Source organism: Cervus elaphus, chromosome 4, assembly GCF_910594005.1.
Source record: "Cervus elaphus chromosome 4, mCerEla1.1, whole genome shotgun sequence".
Taxonomy (NCBI): domain Eukaryota; kingdom Metazoa; phylum Chordata; class Mammalia; order Artiodactyla; family Cervidae; genus Cervus; species Cervus elaphus.
Window position 1 is genome coordinate 35,688,516 of NC_057818.1, and position 9,938 is coordinate 35,698,453.

Genomic DNA, 9,938 nt, shown 5'->3' on the forward strand with positions numbered 1-9,938 from the left:
GAATGGACCCTCTCATGAGCTCAGGCTTTCTCAAAAGATAGGAAGAGGCTCTGTCTTTCACCAGCTGCCCTGTCCATATTTCTAGGCCCATATTTCTAGGCGGTAGGAAAGTGAGCAGCTGGCTGGCTACCTGCTCATCATGGGCTGGACAGAAAACACCCCTATCCTTAAAATTATCAGTCACAAGCATGCAATAAAAGCAACATAGCAACTCCTGCTTGGTCATGTGCTGATTCTGGGTCCTATACATGTGTCTTTATCTGTCTACCATATAAATGCTTGTTTCCAGGACTGATAAACTATATGGACTAAATATCAATGCTACCCTGGCCTCAAAAGTACAAGACAACTCAACTCTAATCTGGAATTGTAGAACTTAGGGCTGAAGAGAGATGGTGCCCCAAAAATCAAGGTGGAGGGTGAGCCATTATATACCCACAGGGAAGGGAGGGACCGGAGAGTCAAGCCACCAAACCCTGGGTCCATCTGCCTCCAAGGCACTGCTCCTAGATGTCCTGTGCATGCATGCACGTTAATTCACTTCAGTCATGTCTGACTCTTTGTGACCCTATGGACCATAGCCCACCAGGCTCCTCTGTCCATGGGATTCTCCAGGCAAGAATACTGGAGTGGGTTGCCATGCCCTTCTCCAGGGGAGTCTTCCCAACCCAGGGATCGAACCCAGGTGTCTTATGTCTACCTGCATTGGCAGGCAGGTTCTTTACCACTAGTGCCACGTGGGAAGTCCCCCCTAGCTGTCCCATGAGTATCTAAATGCAGCACATCCCTATATGCCCTTTTTGTCCTTGCCACAAACCTCCTTCTCCCTTTAGGCCCTCCAAAGGGCACCACTACCCACCCAGTCTCCTCCTAGTCCTTGCGCATCTAATCCAGACAGTCCCCACAACCAGCCAGTTCCTCCCTCCGAAATACGTCCTCTGTCCATTCTTCCCACTCCACTCTAGCCCACAGCACCAGCTTCCTCTGTGCTGTCTCTGCAGCAGCCTTCTGTCTGTCTCCCTAACATCAGCCTGCCTGCTTCCAGTCCCTTCTCCTCTTAGCTGCCAGGCTTTCCATTCTTTCTGATCATTTGCTAAAGTGGGTAGTAGCCTGAATAATGGCCTCCCAAAGATGCACATATCCTAATTTCTGAAATCTATGAATACGCTGCCTCTCAAGGCAAAGTGTACTTTGCAGATATGAAAGGGTCTTGAGATGGAAGAGAGTATCCTGGATTACCCAGGTGAGCTCAGTGTAATCACAAATGGGATGGTCAGAGTGGGAGGAGACGTGATGATGAAAGCAGAAGTCAGAGAGATTTGAAAACACTATACTTCTGGTTTTGAAGACAGAGAAAGAAGCCATGAGCCAACAAATGCAGGTGTCCTCTTGAATCTAGAAAAGGCAAGGAAACATTTTCCCCTAGAACCTCCAGAAGGAACCAATCAGCTGACACCTTAACTTTAGCCCAGCGATACCCATTTCAAACTTCTTACCTCCAGAACTGGAAGGTAATACACCTGTGTTATTTTAAGCCACTGAATTGGCTTCCCTGCTGGCCCATGGGTAAACAATCTGCCCCCAATGCAGGAGATGAAGGTTCAATCCCTGGGTTGGGAAGATCCCTTGGAGAAGGAAATGGCAAACCACTCCAGCATTCTTGCCCGGAAAATCCCATGGACAGAGGTGCCTGGTTGCTACAGTCCGTGGGGTCGCAAAGAGTTAGACACAGCTTAGCGACTGAACAACAACAAAGCCACTGAATTAGTGGCACTTTGTGGTATCAGCAACAGGAAACTAATACAGTGGGTTTCAAATAGGATTAAGTACATGTATCTTTAACCAATGAAAGCTGTTTCATTTTTTAAAAATATTTATTTATTTGGTGGCACCAGGTCTTAGTCGTGTTATGCAGGATCTTCAATCTTCATTGCGGCACGCGGGATCTTTAGTTGTAGCATGGAAACTTGGTTGCGGCATGTGGGATCTAGTTCCCTTAACCAGGGATCAAACTCACACCCCCTGTATTGGAAGCACAGAGTCGTAGCCACTGGACCACCAGGGAAGTCCCAAAGCTGCATTTGAAACAAAAATGACAGCCCAGATAGCTGAGTGACTCCAGGCCAAGCTCTCTGAAAAGAAGACTTCCTCTGGCCAAATCTGAGTTTTAATAGCACAGGCAGTTTGATGGTGTCCTGATTCTGTCATCGTGGTGTGGTCACCAGTCCAGAACCTGACACTGCCCAGGGCATCACCTACCGAGGAAGGCCACACTTTGCTAACACCACCTCATCAGTCTTCTGTTTAAGTTACCTCCAGGGCTTTCTTTGCCCTTAGGATCAACTGAAATGCCAAAGCTTGGCTTCCAAAGCCCAGCTCAGCTAGCTCCTATCCACCTCCTCATCCCTGTCCCCTGATCAGTGCATCTCCTGCCACCCAAGGCATTCACTCCCACCCCCCGGCCCTTTCCCACAGCATTCCCTTTACTCAAAGTGTAGTTGGTCTCAGCTCCTCCTGCCCTACTCTGGCCAGTTTCTATGAAAACATGAGGCACATTTTTCTGGGACAGAAGTCATTCCCTAGGGCAGGACTTGTTCTTGTCCAGAGTGGCTGTCCCTGACTAGCAAGACAGGTCTGCCCATGGTGAACAGCCCAGGCTATAGAGACAAAAAGACCTAACTGTGGTTTAAAGAACTTGTACACATGTGTGTGAGAAGGTTCCAAGCTCACTTACCTGACTCCTAGAATTGCCAGAAGAGACCCCGGGGCAGTTCACCCCAACCTGGGCTAGACCCACAGCCCATCCTTAATTAGAGTCAATGTATCCCCAGGCTTCCTGGGACTTGTTTCTTGTCCCAGGGCATATCAATGGTTACCTGTTTCAATCCCAGCTTTGCCAGTCGCTAGCTGAGTAAATTCCCCAACTTCTCTAAATCCAGTTTGCTCCTATGTGAAGTAGCAGTAACAATAGCTCCTTACTGGATAGGGCCATGATGAGGCCTGAAAATGTGGTCCTGCATATGAAGCATATAGAATGTTCCACTGGTAATGGACACTGTACATATAATCTAGACCCGACTTGTCTTTCTATCAGGAAATGATGCTCTCCGTTTCATTAACTAATGGAGTTAAATTTTAATTATCAGATTCACTGGTGGGATGTGGTTAGCCATAGATCTTGTTCTCTGGATCCATTTTGTCTGAATCACAGTACCCTTTCCAATGGGCCTTGGATGAGTCAGCCCATTTACTTGGCTTGTCCCCGTGGCTACAAGCACCTCTTGCCCTGGCAAACATAGAGGCCTTGTGACTGTTGCTCTTTCTACCTCCACTGTGGGCTCCCTTCCCCATCAGTCCATTCTCCTGATAGCTTGGGGCTGTAAAAAAAAAAAGAAAGAAAAGAAAGAGGGAAGAGGCCCTGCCCTGGTGATCTAGTGGTTAAGAAGACACGGGTTCGATACCTGGTCTGGAAAGATCCCACATGCTGTGGAGCAACAAAGCCTGTGTACCACAACTATTGAGCCTGCACGCTAGGGCCCATACTCTGCAAACAGAGAAGTCACGGCAATGAGACACCCACGCACTGCAAATAGAGTAGCCCCTGCTTGCTGCAACTAGAGAAAGCCCACACATAGCAATGAAGACCCAGCACAGCCAAAAATAAAATAAATAAATGAAAAGAAGGAAGGAAGAAAAAGAAAGGAAGAAAGGAAGGCGAACTGATTATTTTACTTCTTGCTACCACTCTCAGTGACTCTCCCTGCTTCACAGGAAGCAGCATCTCCGTATACCATGAAGTTAGGATAAAAACCTCCTCATTCACCACGGCCTCCAAGACCTCCCTTACCCCTTGGCTCCCTCTGACCTCTGCAGCCTCCTGGCTCCCCTCTCCTCAAAGGACCAGAATCCCTCTTATATTAGGGGTCTTTGCATGTGATGTTCTTGCTACCTGGAACATCACCTCCTCCTAGAAAGCTTTCTCCAACCGTCAGAATAGAAGAGGCCATGAGACTCTGCTTTCTAGTTCCCCCTGTGTGTCGCGGCTCCTTGATTGTGTAGTGATCTGATTTGGGGCTGTCCTCCAAACACAGGCAGAGACCACAAGGGCGGGAGTAGTTATCTAGCTCACCATGGCATTCCCTGAGCATGGAGCCTGGAACACAAATGCATTCAATAGGGGGAGGAGCCAAGATGGCGGAGGAATAGGACGGGGAGACCACTTTCTCCCCTACAAATTCATCAAAAGAACATTTGAACGCTGAGCAAACTTCACAAAACAACTTCTGACCACTAGCAGAAGACATCAGGCGCCCAGAAAAGCAGCCCATCATCTTCGAAAGGAGGTAGGACAAAATATAAAAGATAAAAAGAGAGACAAAAGAGCTAGGGATGGAGACCCATACAGGGAAGGGAGTCGTAACAGAGAAAGTTTCCAAACACCAGGAAACCCTCTCACTGGCGGGTCTGGGGGAAGTTTCAAATCTCAGAGGGCAACCTAACGGGGAGGAAAAATAAATAAAACCCACAGATTACATGCCTAAAAGCAACTCCCAGCAGAAAAGTACCCCAGACGCCTGCATCCGCCACCAGCAAGTGTGGGCGGAACGGAGAGGAGCGGGCGGCATTGCTTAGGGTAAGGACCGGGTCTGAGTGCCCTGAGGACAGTCGGAGGGAGCTAACGTGAGATAGCAACTTAAACTGTCGGATAGCAAGAGAGAGAAAATTAACCAGCCCGAACACACTGCGGGCCCGTTTGCAGAACAAAGGAAGAAGTGAGCGATCCCAGAGAAGAGCTTGCCGGCTGCAGGCCAGCCCATCCCCCGCTGGAGGCGGGAAGCAGGGGAGAGGGGAAAGGGGCAAACTCGGCCCCAGAGACGGCACCCCTACCAAACTGCAAACAGGTCTCCAGTTTCTAACCAAAGACTTCCTGAGATTCTGGATGGTTGACATCCTCTGGGAGGGTCGCGGCTAGAGACCAGACACAAGGAAACTGAGGCTGGGCCTGCGGAGGGCAGAAGGCGCACCGCACCCGGGGAGAGTGCGCCCGTCAAGCTCCTGGCTGCCTGAGCTGCTCCGGCGGGGAAGGCACAAAACGCAGGCCCAACCGAGTCCGCGCTTTTGTGGAGAACCCGAAAACTGGAACGGCACGCAACGCAGGACCCGCTCCCTATAGAGCAGCCTGGAGCCTGAGCAGTATAGAAGGGGAAAGCACACACGCCCGCCGTGAGCGGGGCAAACCCAGTGTGGCCGGAACACTGCGGGTCCTCCCCACACACACCAGTGACATTTGTCTGCAGTGCCCCTCCCTCCCCACAGCAAGACTGGACAAGCGAACCCAAACAAGAAACCACCTCCGCCCGCTTGTGTCAGGGTGCAAATTAGAGACTGATTAGACCGGCAAACAGAAGCCAAATAAACAAAGGGAACCGCTTCAGAAGGGACCGGTACAACAGATTAAAATACCTGTAGGTAACACCAACTACACCGGAAGGGGCCTATAGATATCGAGAAGTGTAAGCTGGAACAAGGAGCTATCTGAAACTGAACCCAACCCACATTGACTGCAACAGCTCCAGAGAAATTCCTAGATATATTTTTACTTTTTTGTTTGTTTGTTTTTTTAATTAAAAAAATTTTTTTCTTTTCTTTTTAAAATTTTTTCTCTTTTATTTTCTTTTAAAATTCCCTATTACTCCTCTGTTACTCCTTAACTTTCATTTTCATTTTCATATATTTTTTACTATTTTTTTAATTAAAAATTTTTTTTCTTTTTTTTCTCTTATTTTCTTTTAAGGTCCTCTATTACTCCTTAATTTTCATTTTCATTTCACTATAACCTTGTGGAAAAAAAAAAGAGGCCCTATTTTTAAACCAAACTTCATATATATTTCTTAATTTTTTTGTGTTTTTGTTTTTAATATTGTATTTTTAAGAGTCTAACCTCTACTCTAGATTTTTAATCTTTGTTTCTCAGTATTTTATATCAATTTTGGACATTTAAGAATCCAATATTCCCTACCCATTTTTACTCAGGGGTGTGATGATTACTCTCTCCCCCTTTTGACTCTCCGTTTTCTCCCCCAGATCACCTCTATTTCCTCCATCCCCCTTCTCTTCTCAATCCAATTCTGTGAATCTCTGCAGGTGTCTGGGCTATGGAGAACACTTAGGGAACAGAGAACTGCATAGATCTGTCTCTCTCCTCTTGAGTCCCCCCTTTTCTCCTCCTGCTCATCTCTAACTCCCTCCTCCCTCTCCTCTTCTTCATGTAACTCTGTGAACCTCTCTGGGTGTCCCTCACTGTGGAGAATCTTTTCACCATTAACCTAGAAGTTTATTATCAGTGCTGTATAGTTGGAGAAGTCTTGAGGCTACTGGAAGAATAAGACTGAAATCCAGAGGCAGGAGACTTAAGCCCAAAACCTGAGAACACCAGAAAACTCCTGACTACAGGGAACATTAAGTAATAAGAGATCATCCAAAAGCCTCCATACCTACACCGAAACCAACCACCACCCAAGAGCCAATAAGTTCCAGAGCAAGACATACTACACAAATTCTCCAGCAACGCAGGAACATAGCCCTGAGCGTCAACATACAGGCTGCCCAAAGTCATACCTAACACATAGTCCCATCTCAAAACTCACTACTGGACACTCCATTGCACTCCAGAGAGAAGAAATCCAGTTCCACGCACCAGAACACCGACGCAAGCTTCCCTAACCAGGAAACCTTGACAAGCCAATCATCCAACCACACCCACTGAGAGAAACCTCCACAATAAAAAGGAACCACAGACCACCAGAATACAGAAAGGCCACTCCAGACACAGCAATCTAAACAAGATGAAAAGGCAGAGAAATAACCCAGCAGGTAAAGGAACATGAAAAATGCCCACCACTTCAAACAAAAGAGGAGGAGATAGGGAATCTACCTGAAAAAGAATTTAGAATAATGATAATAAAAATGAACCAAAATCTTGAAAACAAAATGGAGTTACAGATAAATAGGCTGGAGACAAAGATTGAGAAGATGCAAGAAATGTTTAATAAGGACCTAGAAGAAATAAAAAAAGAGTCAATTAAAAATGAATAATGCAATAAATGAGATCAAAAACACTCTGGAGGGAACCAACAGTAGAATAATGGAGACAGAAGATAGGATAAGTGAGGTAGAAGATAAAATGGTAGAAAAAAATGAAGCAGGAAAAAAGACAAAAGAATCAAAAGAAATGAGGACAACCTCAGGGACCTCTGGGACAATGTGAAATGCCCCAACATTTGAATCATAGGAGTCCCAGAAGAATACAAATGCATTCAATAGATGTTTGTTGTATGAATGAAAGTGGGAACAAACAAATGAAAGGATAGTGTTACTTAACAGGAATTCTTTTGTGAAGCCTTTTGTAAATAATACCTGTTGAATTATTTTTGGTGTAAAAATGGACTTTCCTATACTACCGTCCCTTCATCATAGTAAATCTGTTATTTCCACACCCCTTGTAAAGATTTTTTTTTTCCTTCGCTACTTTGAATACATTTTCCTCCCATTAACTTTCCCTTCTTGAGTAGCTTTTGCGACCACTTTGTGCTTTAAGAAAGGAGCGCTGTTTGGTGTATACAATATTCTCTCAGCTTCCTTGGTAAGAAGACTCTGGCAGCTTTCTCACTGTTGACACTAACTGGCACAGCTTGGAACACGATGTCACCCCTCCAGAACTCTCGCAGACCTAGATAAAACTTATTCTGTGTCTCCGGTCAGGAACAAGGTGTTTGGAAGCAGCACTTTATGCAACAGAGCTGATGCAGGGCCATCCCTCAGAGGCAAAGGACGTGAAAATGATGGTGTGTGGAGAATGTGTCCACAGAGTCCTAGGAACTAGTGATTTTAAAGCTTCTTTGGCAGTATTTCAGTTTTTATTTTATATTTCTTAGAAAAATAAAGGCTTGTATTTACTACATGTGTTATCTAATATGCAGAAAGGCGGGTGGGGAAAGGTATCCTGTGTTGATAAAGATTTCCATGGCAGCTCAGTCAAAGCTGCCCTCTTTGCAACTGGCCACCTGGCCCTGCACATGCTCTCTGGGAGCAGTTTCGCTCTTTGGCGTATTTTTGTTTCCTCATTTCTATGGGGGAATGGTGCATACATACAAAGTTGTTGACTGTTCTTACTTTATTTCAGAAATGTGCAAGGCTGAGGCACCTGAATTTTTCCTCAAATACTTTAAAGCAAATTATGTGGCGGAACCTCTCGTGCCTGCTCCCAGAGGAATTTCCTTTGAGTGCTCCCTCATATCTCAAAAGCTTATGTAACCTGACACAATTATCTAAAAAGCCTTGGAATCCAAAAGAACAGAGATCTGAGCTAGGAATGAAGGTCGGAGCTGAGAAAGACATGTTCTCCCCTGCTTGGGGACTGGGTCATACTTCACCAAGACAGTGCTCAATTCAACTTCCAAAGAAAAATCTTAACCCCTTGACCAGGGGTTGTACTTGCTTATTTCTCGGAACAAGGAATCTCTTGACAAGGTGCTCAAGGGGCATTACAAAGCCTTAGACCTGGCTGGCAGTTAAAAATATTTCTATAACCATCTCGAGCAGCTAGTCTTCCCAAGATGAAAGCAAGAGTGGCTTGGACCCCTTCCAGAGGATAACTGACTCAAAGATCAACCCATCCTGAGAGTCAGGGTCTCCTGCCAGCAGTTAGAGCTGAAAAGCGGGTGGGGGTCTGGAATCCACATTTTCACCAAGTAGTTAGTCCAGGTGATTCTGATTCAAGCCCAGCTCTGTTCCCAACTCTAGAGAGAGAGAAGGAGAGGAGGACACAAACTGTAAGTGCAGACCTAAAATCGGGGCTCCACAAGGAGATGACTCCGTTGTATACCCAAGAGCTCTTGGGCCAAGAAGCTTCTCTTTCTCCTTTTTGTTTTCACTTTTAGAAATCCCAGCCCTGCTTGCTATTTGCATACCAGCGGTGAGGGACCTCCAAAGAGAATAGGCACCACTCATAGGTGGTTGGCTTTTCAAGGAATTTGCTGGAGAAAATTGTAGGCAAGGCAGTGAACAAAACTCTCCTCCATCTGGTTTCAGTTTATTAAAAAAAAACAACACACATAGGCCTCCTACCAGCAATCAGAAAACAGCCACAGCTCCCCAAGTAGGGTATTAGCCACGAGGGGTGGGACTGAATTATGTATATGCAAATGAATTAAACCAGCCAGCCAACAACAACTAATTTTTGTATCTTTTGCAGTTGTTCTGCCAAGAAAGGCCTGAATCAGGGTGATGGAAGCTGTAAGGAAGCAAGTTTTGGAATTAGTTTTTAACAACTTGCCTTAATTCTACCATTGGGAGACATGTTTCTAATCCAGAGGCAAATTTTATTTTTATTTTTTTATTTTTTGGAACAGAGAAGGGCTTACTGCAGGGCCAAGCAAGGAAAATGGGTGGCTCATGCTCAAAATCCCTGAACTCCCAGAAGCAAATTTTAAAAGGTTGATAGTCTTTTGCCTGGGTATTGCCCACTGAATAATGCCAACCTCCTTGGCTGACAGGGGACAGTGCTGCCTGATGGCTGGGGAGCAGAGCCTCTGGACGGCTGAGTAATCACTGAACCTCTTGTATATAGAATTGTGGTGCCTGCTTCATTCGAATGATGTGAGGATAGTACATAAAATTAAGTATGAGGAAGTTGAACACAAGGACTGGCAAGCACGCAGTAAATGTGGCAGAGGATTAAGAATAAGTCAGAGCTGCACTGCAGGACTCAAGATGACCAGTTTCACCTGGAGTCAGCCAAGCTCGCCCAGTAAGTGTTCTCAGCTGAGACTTGCCTTTCCCCTGGGACTGGTCCAGAAAACCCTTGAGAGCAAATTCTCTTAGTGTTTCCCAAGCTCAAGGGCACTAATCCCCAAATATCTGCCTTCAATCCTGGAAGT